Here is a 16,055-nt window from a genome sequence, read left to right as displayed (position 1 = left end):
GACAATTTTGTAAATGGAAGCGTCATTCTGGGCTGCAGGACTCCGACGATTTGTTGGGATGGATTGGTGGCCGTAAATCTGAGCCCTAGTGAATTTCTCTTCAGTTTTGAGCTCTTCGAGCAATTTAATCGCGTTCCACCTGCTGGGCCAATCCTCAATTTGATTGGTTGTACGAGGCACGTTGTTTTCAATGCTGTCGTACACCAATCACAACTCTGGTGGCTAGACCGGTGCCACTAGTCGGCATTGAACAGCCGGTCCGCGACACTTTCCGAGCACGTGAATCTCCCCAACGTAATCATAAAATTTACGTAATTTTATCGTAATTTTTTGCGCAGGCAAAAAAGCCAAAGCCTGGATCTTTTCAAAAGAGTCATAGATCCTGCGGTCATTCGTGTAAGCCGTAGCTATACCCTCAACCTGCAAAAACTTCCACCAGTTTTGGGATAGGAGAAAATAGCAGCCCTTGTGCACCATCTCAGGGGACCTCGGATTTGCAGGCGTTGATCAGGGCTTTCTCAAAATCTGTCAAAATCATGGAAGGATTTATGTAAATCCAGCTCCAAATCCTTCGCGGCATCCACTATTGAGGACAAAATCTTCCGGTACAGGTTTGCAGGAAGATTTTGTCATAGTTTGGCGCACCACTTCCATGAATCGTAAAATTCTGGCGGAAAATCCCCGGAACACTATCAAAAGTTCCATCCATGACGAAATACTTGGACTCCGCCAGCCTTTTCAGGCATTCATTTGTTCCAAAAATGAGGGCCATTTGGTCCTCGAACTGCAGATTTTTGATCATGAACCTGTCGTGATCATCCGTAAACTTTGGTAGCACCGGAACAACAAAGTCCTCCAGGATCTCAGATTCACGGATCTGAGTATCCGGCCGTGCTTTGCGGACACGCTGAATTATCTTCCGTTGTGCATTCAACGACAGCCGTTGATGCACTTCGATCGGCGTTGCGGCGGATACTGAACGCAGTACCTTGACCGGAATTAACGAATCTTCGGTCGCCCGCCGTTTTATGGCCGATCGATAGCGCATTCCCAATATATGAATTGGATCACTTTCGTGACCATTTATGGGCACCAATCGAAACCAGCTTGTGGTTGATACCATCCTGCTGCGTAATCGCCCGCGCACCACAACCGTGGCTCCTTCCTCGACACTCCCAATAGTTAGTGGAATCAACCTATGAAAACACAGTAGAATTTCAATTTTCTTACGAAATTTTTGTCTCACGCTAAATTTTCGTCCGGAGCTCGAGGTAATCCTAGGAAGACGAGGCCGTTCAAAAATCATGAATCAAAACTACGAGAAAGCCTCTTCACGCTTCGCGTTCGAACTAAAATAATGTATGGCTAGGGGATTGTCCCTAGCTTTGGGTAAACCTAGAAACATGGGACCTTCATAGGGCTCGAGGTAATCCTTGGAAGACGAGAACGATCATATTCAAATTCAAAACACAGACAGATTTCAGGCTGATATTTCAGATACAGATTTCATGAAGAGATTAACCACCGTAATTTTTGTATGTTACTTTAATTTGTCGGCCTTAGCGGTGAAAAGTAATATCCTTTTTAGTAGACCAACCTTAAGATTATGAATTTTTTTTAAATAGATAGATAGAGGCTAAGATGAAATGAAAGACCGTGAAAATGAGCGGGTAGAGTTTATTTAGAAGCATTATCATCACATACCAAATTTTTGTTCCTCACGGGCCAACGAACTATGAAGTGGTAGATACAAATAGAGTTGCATCTACCACCACACATTAGTAGGCCAAGCGTGGACCGCCCAGCAAGTGGGAAAACCGGACGAACTAAAAGAGTGATATGTGATGATAATGCCTTTAAATGAATTCTACCCGCTCATTTTCACCATCTTTAATTTCATGTAACCTTCTATCCATCTATTTAAAAAAAAAAATTCGTAATCTTTAGATGTCCCTGCTAAAAAGAACATCACTTTTCACCGCTAAGGCCGACAAATTAAAGTAAGATACAGATTTCGGATTCTGATTTAAAATTTCGTTTACACACATCTTCCTCTATCGAAAGATAGTACACTGGATTCTTTTTTCAAACACAACGTTCGTGTAAAAAAAAAAAGAAATCGTTTAGAAAAAAATCAATACAACCAGGCAAAATTCATCGATAATTTCGAGTAAAGTAGCCAACTTGGACTGTAAATCGATCATTTCCAACCAGGTAGACTTTTTTTAGGTGATTTGAGTGAAATCGGGAAGCTCAAAGATTTGTTTAGGATTGATGTGTTTTGAGCCACGGATGTTCCGGAACTTCCGCAGAGTCTCTAAGTGGCCCTTATTACTGTAGCTATTTGTTTGTGAACATTATTAAGTAATAAATATGAAAGCCGTGAGTTGAGCACAACCAAATCTCGGATAAACAGAGTTCCCACTGTATTCTGAAAAAGCCTGAACTGGAAAACAAACAAGACTCTGTCATTTAACGACCCCTGTCAGCCGTCATGACACAAGCTAATCGCCACCATCTAACTTCCGTTTTATCGAAAGCCATCATTATCAGATGAAACCCCGAAAGTGCATGAGCCAATTCACAAGTGCAAAGTAAAGTGATCAAATTGTGGCCAGGTAAAGGAATACTCCGTGAAAGCGAACGGAATACTCAAAAGGCTAATTACATTTCAGCTCAGTGCACAGGAAAAGGGCATCGTACAGCGTACAGGCTGGCTGATAATCTCGAAAAGAGCCTGAAGGTAATGCAAACAAAATGCCAAGTCATGTTTCACGCACTACCACCAAATAATTGACAATTATAGATAACCACATCATCCGACCCAAGATCAACTAGCTAGAAGGCAGCCGTGTCACCGTTATATGAACCGTGTCACCGTAGAACGGATTCTTGCACCCTCGTACTGGTAAATGATCTCTAAAAATGTATCCTCACACGTGCTAAAGCATACACTCTTCCTTTAGTAACAGCCAAGTAGCGACACCGTCCCGCGCCAAAGCAACTTGCCATAACACCAGCTCAGACAGGCTTCTAAACAGGTAAAACCCCAGGAATGTAACGTTTGAATGATACTTAGTTGACTCATATATGTATCTTCAGAAACCAGACAAAGGTGAACCTGAAGATCGGCCGAGGTTGGAACCTTAGAAAGTGCAGCTTAAGTGGAAGAAGGGCTCTCCTGGAGGTACGCTTATTCATCTCACAAGATAAAACTGCACTTCAATTAAAGTCCTAACTAATTTTTAGGGCCCTTTAAATTGACGCACTCAAAGCCGATAAACCAAGTGTGTTGGTGATGTCACACATCGTTCACCATCTATCCACGTGCGCATGAACCTCGTCAAAGTATCTGTATAGAACTGAGTGCCTCTTAATAGCTCCCGTCGGCCAACGTAGTGTGTGTGATTCCTCTCGCCACGGCAGCAACCAGTTCGAACTTATTGCCAACTGCGGAAGGTGGCTCGGATCGGTGTCGGCGTCGCCAGGAAAGTTCCTGTTTCGCGGTCGTGGATGTTTAGTGAATCCGAATTGCGCATAGTAGTGATCTTTCGCAGCAAAGAGTATCCCGATATTGAGCCAATGTCCTATCGTGCCGCATAGATCGAGTGTTGGGAAAAGGGTAGAAAGTGGGCCACGGCCATTCTGAATCCAGCAAAAGGCTGTATGATTCATGAGCTCAGTGTGTGTGAGAGCTAAATTCGGTTCACGATAAGTGTTGCATGCTATAATGTGTGAGTGTTAGGCGATGTCACGGTGAATATTGTATCACCACCACTGCACCACTACAGAAATTTTCGATGCAATCAGCTGTATGCACCGGATTGTTTACATTGGAATAGATGACGTTGAGAACTAGGGTGGCTTGACGGAAATCTAATTGAGCAGCAGAAATTTAGTGGAGAAAACGAATGATTCGCGTGCATGTGGATGCGCCGGTAATGCACGAGATCCAGAAAGAATCCGGGGCCCCGTGATCACATCGTATGGAGTCGTTCCTGTTTGTTAGCAAGTAAGCCCAAATTATTGTTATTAGCTTTATAATATAAAACGATGGTATCTATTTTATGTAATCAATGTTTACCAGTATATGTCAGCAATCAATGGTATATTTACGGGTGAAGTATTTAATTTAAAAAGCGAATGATCTCGCTGTAACATTCTCTCCAATATGGTCAATTAATGAATAAAGTTTTGATTTCGAAATATAGTAACATTGGCGCCCAACGAAAATAACCCGCGAACGATAAAATTTTAGCAAAATTCATTATAATCTCGGTCGTGGTCAAAAGTGATTTACAAATAGTGAGTGTTATCATGAGTGGTAAAAATATGGACATCAATCTTCTGGAAGATGAGGAACTGGCATTTGAGCTCGCGCTTAGAAGAATTAAGGATGTCAAATCTCAAGATCGAAAAGCAAGAATTGCGAATTTACAAGTCATGTTGGAGAAGGAGGCGAAAACATTGAGCTTTCCTACTTCTTCGACCCACGTTACAACGGATGTAGACAACATCTATCAATGTCAGGCCAGAATTACACCTATTCTCAATTTGATAGATGTTGCAATTCGCCAGGAATCAAGGGACGTGTTAAATAAATATCTCGCTAGACTTTTACACTATCGATTCCGCCTTTCTCTGATCCAAGACAAACTCATCACGGCAAATGCAAGCAAGTCAATAGCAAAAGTGGAAATAGGCATTTCAAAAATCGACGAGTTTTTTAAGCGACAACCGCAAAGGAAAGAAGCAGCCTCTGGAGACGTTGACATTCTCCCATCGGAAAAGGAAACACTTGATCGGCTTAAAATTTCAAATCTACAATCCAGCATTAAGGAAGTCGTGCAGCACCACGTACTGCTCGGGCAACAACACAACGAAGAATTGGTACAGCATCAACAACAGCAGGAACAGCTACAGCATCAACTCGAGCAGAAACAGCTAGGAGAACAACAGCAAAGAGAGCATCAGGATGTACAGCAAAAACAGGACCAACCGCGTCTGCAATGTCAAGAGCAGCAACAGTGTTACCAAGATGAAAGGGATCGGCAACAACTTGAGCATAGGCAGAAAGATCAGCATAGAAAAGCAGAACCATCGTATCAGCATTGGGGACGGCAAAACTGTCACGGACAACCGAGGGATCCAGGTCAACTGCAAGACAGGAGTTCGCAGAATCAACCATGGGCATTTCCTCCAATGCCACCAAATCCAATCCACTCTCGTCACCCACAATCAAAATGGGAAAATGAATTTCACCACATGCAACAACAGCAACAGCAGCAATTCTTGCAGTTGCAAGAACAGTATGAGCAATTGCAACTTAGCCTGGCAGTGGAAAAGGAAAGGAGGCATAATTTGGAACAGCAAATGGCACAACATCGTAACGCACAGAACCCAAATCGAAATTTTGGAAATCTCAGGGGGTCACCTGATTTTCAAATAAGCAACACCGCTTCATCTTTTCAAAACAGAACAGATGAGAATCAATATTTTCAAAGATTCTCACAACCGGTATACAAATGGAAAATGGAGTACGGAGGAGAAAATGACATCAGAAAATTGGGGGAGTTCCTGAATGAAGTGAAGGTATATGCTTTGACGGAAGGAATTGATGAGTACACGCTTCTTCGTTCGGTCAAACATTTACTCAGAGGACCAGCTCAACAATGGTACACGAGGGCATACGGATCACTGAGGAATTGGGATGATTTCAAAACTGAAATCAAAAGGGAGTTTCTACCACCAAATTATTCCGAAATTCTGAAACAAGATTTATATTTACGCTTCCAGGGAGCAAACGAATCCTTTACCACATTCTCAAGAGACTTGCTGGCAATCTTTGAGATAATCGAGCCTCCGATGTTCGAATCGGAAAAACTGTTTATTTTAAAATCGCACCTCAACATTGATTTTGTTTCTCTAGCAGCTGCCTCTCAAATCAGCACAGTGAAAGAACTAGTAAAGGTATGCAAGGATTTCGAAGTATCTCGGTCTTACGCTTTGAAAAACAGATCCACCTATAACCAGCGGCCCGTCTGGACACGACCAGTGAATACCGGACTCACACGACAAGCACCAATGGGCTCATTCCAGCAACAATCTTACAGGCCACCGATTAATCGTCAGCACGTCAACATGGTTACTTTGGATGAGAGGAATCAGGATCAGGAACTAGGATCAGATGAATATCACACAATTGAATTTTCGCACAGGGAAACTGCCTTTGGTGCAGAAGACAACGAACCAATGGTCACAGAAGACGTCAACGCAATACATTCACTCTACAAACCATCAAATGGAGCTCCACAACACTCCACGAATCCAGTCAGCGGTAATCCTCAGCAGAACAGATCACATCCAAGTCCTATCGTTTGTTGGCAATGCGAAAGCCAAGGACATACGTACTTGATGTGTCCAAATCCGAAGACCTTCCTATTTTGCTTTACTTGTGGAAAGAAAGGCAGTACGACTCGGAGCTGTCAAAGTTGTTTGGCTAGATGGAGACAACTGGCTCCAGATTCACCACATCTCTTATCGGGAAACGTAAACAGGGAGAATGCTCAATGAGGGAGGAGGCTTCTCCCGAGCCAACAAAAGTCCCCAAAACCTCCTCATCCTATCCTCGAAGAGTAGAAGCAGTCATCGTCAACCCCAAAAACACAGACAACAGACCATACGCTAACATTACCATTTTGGGACAGGAATTCCAAGGATTGCTGGATAGTGGAGCTACATGCACTTTAATTGGAGGATCACTAACCAAGATTGCGGATACTTATAGCTTGCAGAAATATTCGATCAAAGGGGAAATTCGAACAGTTGACAATTCAGCACACAAGATTTCTTTTTTTTTCATATCTTCCCATCTCGTACAACAGAAAAACCTCCACATTACCCGTATTATTTGTAGAATCGATGCCGACCTCCTTGATTCTAGGTATAGATTTCTGGGATGTGTTTGGCGTTAAAGCTGTGGTCTGTGGCCTGACAACAACGATAGCCAACTCATCAATAATTGATTCTCTTTCGGACATAGACAAAGAAAATCTAGAAAAGGTCGTCTTCGCGTTTCCTACAAGTCAAAACAAAGGCCATTTAGGACGGACAAATTTATACCAGCATCGTATCGACACGGGATCAACGCCACCTTTCAAGCAAAAGTACTACCCTATGGCCAAGTTTGTACTTCAGGATCTAAACAAAGAAGTCGATCGTATGTTACAGTTGGGAGTGATAGAAGAGGCTATGTGTTGTCCTTGGAACAATGCAACTGTGGCCGTAAAGAAGAAAGATGGATCAATGAGGTTATGTCTTGATGCTCGGAAGCTCAATTCAGTGATTGTCCAAGAAGCTTACCCGATACCCCACATAGCGACCATCATGAACAACTTGAGTGGCTCCAGATACTTGTCCTCCATAGATCTCGAATCGGCCTTCTGGCAAATTCCTCTGGAATCATCTTCAAAACAAAAGACGGCATTTACCATACCTCAAAGAGGACATTTCCAATTCCAGGTGGTTCCTTTCGGTTTGTCGACAGCAAGTCAAGCACTCTCAAGGGTCATGAATTACATATTCATTGACATGGAGCCCAAAGTCTTCGTCTATTTGGACGACTTGATCCTAGCAACGGAAACATTTCAAGAACATTTAACGCTTCTTGAAGAAATCGCCAGAAGACTAGATAAAGCAGATCTGACGATTAATTCTGAAAAGTCGATCTTCTGTAGAAAGAGCCTGAATTATTTAGGCTACGTTCTAGATGAGAAGGGATGGCATGTCGATGAAACTAAGGTGGATGCCATAAGCAAGTTTCCAACTCCAGCTTCCAAAAAGGAAATACAAAGATTTATTGGAATGTGCGGGTGGTACAGGCGATTTATAAAGGATTTTTCAAGGACTGCCACACCTTTAACGGAACTAACTAAAGCAAAAGCAAAATTCAAGTGGTCAGAGGAGTGCGAGCAGGCGTTTCAAACTTTGAAAAATCAATTAACTTCAGCACCGATCCTATCAACACCAAACTATTCAAAACCATTCGCAGTTGCTTGTGACGCCAGCGACGTGGCCATAGGAGCCGTTTTAACACAGGATGTGGATGAGGGCGAACGAGTTATATCGTACTTTTCTCAAAAGCTTTCCCCAGCGGAGAGGAAGTACTCTGTCACACAAAGAGAGTGCCTTGCGGTGATAAGATCGATCGAAAAATTTCGTGGTTACTTGGAAGGGACCCACTTTACAGTCTATTGTGACCATTCTAGTTTGCTATACCTCAAAACAATGAAAAATCCGACCCCATTATTAGCCAGGTGGATACTTCGATTGAATGCGTATTCATTCGACATTCGGTATCGAAAAGGAAGCTCGAACGTCGTCCCAGATTGTTTAAGCAGGATAGAAATCGTCGACGCACTTACAGTGAACTCCGACACAAGTGATCCATGGTATAACGAGCTCAAAAGTAAGGTTGAAGCAGACCAGGATAGTTTTCCGGACTTCCGGTTGATAAAAGGCCATCTCTACAAAAACTGCTCAGTTCTGGATGAGACTGGAGGAAGAGCACATCGCTGGAAACGCGTAGTACCCGTATCAGATAGATTCAGAATAATCCACAACTTCCACGACATACCCACTGCAGCACACTTAGGATACGAACGAACTCTGCACAGGATTCAAAGAGAATTTTACTGGCCAAACATGGCAGTCGACGTGAAAAAGCATATTAGAGCCTGCGAAGTATGTAAAGCATCAAAAGCCCCAAATACCACGTTAACCCCAACCCTAGGAAATCCAAAACCGGCCAAGCTCCCCTGGGAACTGATTTCAGTCGACTGGATAGGCCCCATGACTCGATCCAGGAAAGGATTCACCGTTATTCTAGTTATCATTGATTGGGTTACGAAATTCATTATCGTTGAACCATTCCGCACAGCAAACGCGCAACAAATGGTGTCATTTTTGGAAGGCTACGTCTTTCTCCGCTTTTCTACGCCAAGGATCATCGTCTCGGACTCAGGTTCGCAATTTTTGTCACACGTATTCCAGGCATTCCTAAAACGCTATAATGTAATCCACATGAGGACAGCGTTCTACACCCCCATGTGCAACGCCGCCGAGAGAACCAACCGAACGCTCGTCACATGCATCAGATCTCTTCTAGAAGCGGACCAACGGGACTGGGACGTCCATATTCAACAAGTGGTTTGCGCCATCAACACCACGAAACAAGACACGCTAGGTTGCAGCCCTTATTTTTGCAATTTTGGACGCGATCACATTCTGTTCACGGATGCATACCAACTTTCAAACATGAATACAACAGCCGATTCTGAAACAAACCATACTACGAGGATGAAGGTGATTCAAAATATCCAGCAGTTTGTGCTAACGCGTATCAGGAAAGCACATGAGGACAGCAAGAAACGTTATGACCTGAGAGCAAAAAACGTAGAATTTGCTGTAGGAGACGTCGTTTGGAGGCGGTCGTTTGAACAATCATCGGCAGCAGATCATCGCACGAAAAAACTCGGCCCGAAGTTCATCGCAAGCATTGTACGACAGAGGCAAGGCGCGAACAACTACCTTCTTGAAGACGTAAAGACATCGAAAACCGGAACCTACCACGCCAAAGACATAAAACCAGATTAATCCCTCATAATCTAGCTATGAACGCAATCAAATGTTAACCAATAAGCAGCAATGCCAAAAACATGCATCTCGACTTGTGTGGAGAATCCCAACCATTCATCTATACCCAACAATCGCAGATGGCACACAAAGTTTTTCATCAAAGTTGTTCCAACTAACCGGGAACAATTCAGTCCTTAAGTCAATCTTCCTCAACATCACCTACTCACCGACCTACTCAAACTACAATCTTTTAACATCGTCAACCGAAATCACTCAAATTCTCATATAAGACCACGATCAGAAAACCAATAAGACCATAAAGCTTCACCAAAACATACATTATCCACAACGTCCAAAACAACCCCGTAAGATACCACAAGATACCATTTTGTAACAAAAACCGATGATCGTTGAACTAAAGTTAGTTGTAAGATAGTTCTATTCATACTGCGCAGAATGAATAAGTAATCGATCTTGCACTTTTGTCACTTCCAATAAGTGAAAGCAAGCATTTCTTCTTATGCCCTAATTAAGTTTTGCTTTGATCACACTAGGAAACTCTATTTGGAATCGAACGTCGAAAGATTTGCCAAATATGAGTAGTAAGGATAGGCCATAAAGATCATCGTGTAGCATTAGCATTAGCGAAATTTTCGTGGATGCATTAGAATCCACGAAAATTTCTTTTGGGAATAAACAAAGGTTGTATTACTGTAGCTATTTGTTTGTGAACATTATTAAGTAATAAATATGAAAGCCGTGAGTTGAGCACAACCAAATCTCGGATAAACAGAGTTCCCACTGTATTCTGAAAAAGCCTGAACTGGAAAACAAACAAGACTCTGTCATTTAACGACCCCTGTCAGCCGTCATGACACAAGCTAATCGCCACCATCTAACTTCCGTTTTATCGAAAGCCATCATTATCAGATGAAACCCCGAAAGTGCATGAGCCAATTCACAAGTGCAAAGTAAAGTGATCAAATTGTGGCCAGGTAAAGGAATACTCCGTGAAAGCGAACGGAATACTCAAAAGGCTAATTACATTTCAGCTCAGTGCACAGGAAAAGGGCATCGTACAGCGTACAGGCTGGCTGATAATCTCGAAAAGAGCCTGAAGGTAATGCAAACAAAATGCCAAGTCATGTTTCACGCACTACCACCAAATAATTGACAATTATAGATAACCACATCATCCGACCCAAGATCAACTAGCTAGAAGGCAGCCGTGTCACCGTTATATGAACCGTGTCACCGTAGAACGGATTCTTGCACCCTCGTACTGGTAAATGATCTCTAAAAATGTATCCTCACACGTGCTAAAGCATACACTCTTCCTTTAGTAACAGCCAAGTAGCGACACCGTCCCGCGCCAAAGCAACTTGCCATAACACCAGCTCAGACAGGCTTCTAAACAGGTAAAACCCCAGGAATGTAACGTTTGAATGATACTTAGTTGACTCATATATGTATCTTCAGAAACCAGACAAAGGTGAACCTGAAGATCGGCCGAGGTTGGAACCTTAGAAAGTGCAGCTTAAGTGGAAGAAGGGCTCTCCTGGAGGTACGCTTATTCATCTCACAAGATAAAACTGCACTTCAATTAAAGTCCTAACTAATTTTTAGGGCCCTTTAAATTGACGCACTCAAAGCCGATAAACCAAGTGTGTTGGTGATGTCACACATCGTTCACCATCTATCCACGTGCGCATGAACCTCGTCAAAGTATCTGTATAGAACTGAGTGCCTCTTAATAGCTCCCGTCGGCCAACGTAGTGTGTGTGATTCCTCTCGCCACGGCAGCAACCAGTTCGAACTTATTGCCAACTGCGGAAGGTGGCTCGGATCGGTGTCGGCGTCGCCAGGAAAGTTCCTGTTTCGCGGTCGTGGATGTTTAGTGAATCCGAATTGCGCATAGTAGTGATCTTTCGCAGCAAAGAGTATCCCGATATTGAGCCAATGTCCTATCGTGCCGCATAGATCGAGTGTTGGGAAAAGGGTAGAAAGTGGGCCACGGCCATTCTGAATCCAGCAAAAGGCTGTATGATTCATGAGCTCAGTGTGTGTGAGAGCTAAATTCGGTTCACGATAAGTGTTGCATGCTATAATGTGTGAGTGTTAGGCGATGTCACGGTGAATATTGTATCACCACCACTGCACCACTACAGAAATTTTCGATGCAATCAGCTGTATGCACCGGATTGTTTACATTGGAATAGATGACGTTGAGAACTAGGGTGGCTTGACGGAAATCTAATTGAGCAGCAGAAATTTAGTGGAGAAAACGAATGATTCGCGTGCATGTGGATGCGCCGGTAATGCACGAGATCCAGAAAGAATCCGGGGCCCCGTGATCACATCGTATGGAGTCGTTCCTGTTTGTTAGCAAGTAAGCCCAAATTATTGTTATTAGCTTTATAATATAAAACGATGGTATCTATTTTATGTAATCAATGTTTACCAGTATATGTCAGCAATCAATGGTATATTTACGGGTGAAGTATTTAATTTAAAAAGCGAATGATCTCGCTGTAACATTCTCTCCAATATGGTCAATTAATGAATAAAGTTTTGATTTCGAAATATAGTAACACCCTTCCGGCCCATGTTTCTGTTACGAAGCAACATTCCGAATCAATTTACCACCCAAGAGTGGTTTAGAAAAATGCGGGAATGTTTTTCGAGAAAATCGTCTAAAAATCGTTTAAAAATATAATCCAGTGAAAACTGTGAGTCAGACCAATAGGGGAGAATGAGGATACTTGATCCCTGGGGATACTTGATTCCTTAGCTATATTTCGAAACTGGAATGTCTTAGGGGTCGTTCACTAATTACGTAAGCACGATTTTGGAAATTTTTAACCCTCCCTCCCCCCCTGGTAAGACAAAGTAAGATTTTTCAAAACCCCCCCCTCCCCCCCTTGTAAGATCTTACGTTTTTTTTTATTCTTTGAGAAATTGACACGTTTTTTTTTTTCAAAAATAGCTTGAAAATATTAAAAATGTGACATACATGCTTCAAAGCAAAGCACTTTTTAGGTAAAACTAAAAAACTGTTTTTAAAAAGCACAATTAATACAAAACAACAGATGAAATGTCATAAACGATAAAATTGTAGCTACCACCGCACAATGTATCTACCACTGCAAGGGAGAAGGCCCGTGAGGAACAAAACGATGAAATGTGATGAAAAGTTTTTCAAATTAAAATTACCCTTCCGCTCATTTTCAACATCTTTCACCTTATTCTAATCTTCTATCCTTCTATAATCTTTCAATTCTTAAAATATTCTTTCTCAAAGAATATGAAATTTCACCGATATAGCCGATAAAATAATTTCATAAAATAAATTTACGGTGATTAACTCTTAATTTCAAAAAAATAAAAATCTTTTAAAAAAATATCATTCTATACTAGTACAATTGGGGCAAAAATGTTTAACGACAATCACGTTGTCAACTAACCTAAAAGCTCAGACTCATTCAGCGGTAAGCGATAAAGTTTTAGGATTTTTTTGGTAAATTGTTTGTAAAATTTAGAGTGTCTATCATTAAAAAAAACGGTCTAGAAATTCATTATTCAAGCGCCTTATATTGATTTTTGATGATTTTTTCTGGATGAAGTCATTTTCGAAACATGATGGATTCAAATCGTGGTATAACAACGAGCCATTATCCTTTTTGTTTCTATAAATTTCTCAATTAAAAAGATTGTTACGATGGAAAGCGAAAAGCGACGATCTTTTTTAATAACGTGATTTAGTGTTTTTGATGGCATGTTGGTTTGAATTGGTTCTCTATAAATTTTATAGAACCTGCAATTTTTTTATTATTTCAAAGACATTAAAAGATAAATAACATTGCATACTCTGTTGTGGTATGAGCCAACTTGGTTGAATGATTCGACTGAATCAAAGCAATCGAAAGATTCCTTTTAATTCAACCACGGTAAATGAAAAGTTCATATACCAGTATTTCGATAGCAACTTACTACCTTCTTCAGTGAACGTTTTCGATTGATGAATGTGTATCGTTTCCCTCCCTTATATTGTCCGGGTTAGGTAAGCTACTACTAGGTAGCAGAAACCTCCGAATGCTCGGCAGTTGTGCCGTTGTCTGTTTTTTGGGTCTACCTACCCTATTCTGGGTGTTTTCTGGTAGTGCTAAATTATTTTCTACCCGCTTTTGGGCATTGTCAGGTAAATTATTGTATTTCTTTTTACCTAAGAATTTGAACAACCAAGTGTGCCCTGGTCCGGAGTCTCCGTTTAAGAGATGAACTGATTTTTCATTGAAGATTTCAATGCTTTCAGCAACATCCAATTTAAGCGAATTACTATTCAAAGACCGGATCAGCGAGACATTTCCTCGATCAATAGAGTGACCAGATTCACACATGTGTAAAGCTACTGCAGATCTAGGATTCTGTGAAGGAAGAATTTTCTTCTTTGAGTCAGATCTAGCTATAGCCATGTGTTCCTCGAATCTATCAATCAACTTCCTTTTGGTTTGTCCAATGTACACCTTATCACAGTCGGAACAACTGATTTTGTACACACCAGATCTATGAAGGAGCTCCACTGGATCTTTTGTCGATCCTAAGATGGATTTCAGTTGATTATTAGAGCTAGTGAACACTAGTTCAATATCAAACTTTGTCAACTTGTGTCTCAATTCGACTGCGTTGACACTGTTGAACTCCATGGACCTTCGACCATAAAAATTAACCAACAAATCGGTAGTGAGTAAGAAATACCTGAGTAATATGGTTTCATATGGCTGTTGCTGTGATTAAATTTTAATGTAACATTTCTTACGTAAGATTTTTGGAAACCCCCCCTACCCCCCTAGTAAGAGATCGTAAGCAAAAGTGAAACCCCCCCTGCCCCCCTATGTGCTTACGTAATTAGTGAACAGCCCCTTACAATGATCAAATGTTCTAGAAAAATGTGCCAAAATGAGCAAAATAACAATGCGTGTAGTTTAAAAAATTTTAACAAAATAATTGTTTGAGTAATTGAACTTTGTTTCAAAAATTTCACAAAATGTAACTTGAAGATCTTTTTTCATCACTTTAAAATGTTCCTTACATGGGAAAATTATGAAAAAAATATTTGTTCCAATGTATCAATCGTTCGAGCGTAAAATGAACTGCATAATGCCATATTTTCAAAGCAATGGAAAACTCTCAACTTTTTCCAGAAAAAGTTTTCTAAAATGTTGATTATGGGTACAATTGATCCCCTAGAGTTGGGTACAATTGATCCCCCTTCCAATCGGCATATTCTTCTTCTGAATTGATCGCTATGATTGTTGATTACGAAATTACTAATATTTATCCAAAAACTAATATTTATCAAACAATTGTCTGAAGAAAAGAGCAAAAATAATTAATTTTCTCTTAATAGCGCCTTTAAGTATGCAATGTTTTTAGCGTTGAGGCAAAGTTATAGAATTTTCTTCTTATGTCTGCTATAAATTTTGAAATGAGAACAAACATGTCCAAAATAGTCAATTAACATTCTATCTTGGGGTTTTGTTTCATTTTTATGCAAGGATTACGGCTTCCTGAATAAAAGATCAAGTCTCCTTCAATAGGGGATCAAGTCTCCCCTAACTTCAGAAAAATCGCAATTTTTTTACTCCCACGAAAATGCTTCTAGTTCATCAACGGGTTCAAGTATCGATCTTATTTTTGGAGCATAGAAACTGGAAGTTACTAGCTGTCAGAAAATGTCAAAGACGGCGAGTTGCTAAATCTTTCCAGAAAGATATGGTGAAAACAAGAAAAGGGGATCAAGTATCCCCACTCTCCCCTACATATTTTTTTTCACGCATGCAAGGTAGTAAAATTTTTTGTGTACTTACGGGTTTGCGGATTTGGTAAAACAGATAGCCTCGATATACCAGCATATCGTTCCCCTTACTGCTGCTAATGGTTTTCACAGGAAACTCCGTTTCGGATGCATCAAACCCATGACTTTTGGGTTCTTCTTCCGATGATGCAAATTGACGATTCGAATTGTCCATTTACTTTCTTGTTCCGACTCAAAAAGTTAGACGAATAATGAAAACACAATTGCACGTGGTACGAATTTGTCAATATTAAATCTGTTCAATGAAGTTTGGTCGAAATAGGTCGAAACATGTTGAAGTGGATTGACAGTTGATCAGCCGTCTTTTTCCAAGTGACTTCGATGGATTCCTACCGGGTCGGAACAAATCCTCCTGTCAAGCTGGATCGGTTTTGACTAGTTTCGATCTGCTTCATTGACTAGTTTCGACCAAATTGAAATCGATTGGCTCATTGAACAACTACCACCTGACAGAAACCAGTAGAAACCAATTTCTACCTACGATTGAACGAAGCTATTATCGCTGTGTCAAACTGTTAAAGTTATTGCATTACTAGAACCAGAG

The 16,055-nt window shown here is 41.1% G+C and overlaps 1 protein-coding gene across 1 annotated transcript in view; it reads left to right on the top strand.

Moving 5' to 3' along the window:
• LOC129741790 (opioid-binding protein/cell adhesion molecule homolog) overlaps positions 1 to 16,055 on the top strand; it is a 404,129-nt gene that overhangs the window by 375,302 nt on the left and 12,772 nt on the right. The window lies entirely within an intron of this gene.

This window comes from Uranotaenia lowii, chromosome 2, assembly GCF_029784155.1.
Source record: "Uranotaenia lowii strain MFRU-FL chromosome 2, ASM2978415v1, whole genome shotgun sequence".
In the NCBI taxonomy this organism is placed as follows: Eukaryota; Metazoa; Arthropoda; class Insecta; order Diptera; family Culicidae; genus Uranotaenia; species Uranotaenia lowii.
The sequence above is the reverse complement of the archived record's forward strand: the minus strand, read 5'-3'. Positions and strand labels throughout refer to the sequence as shown.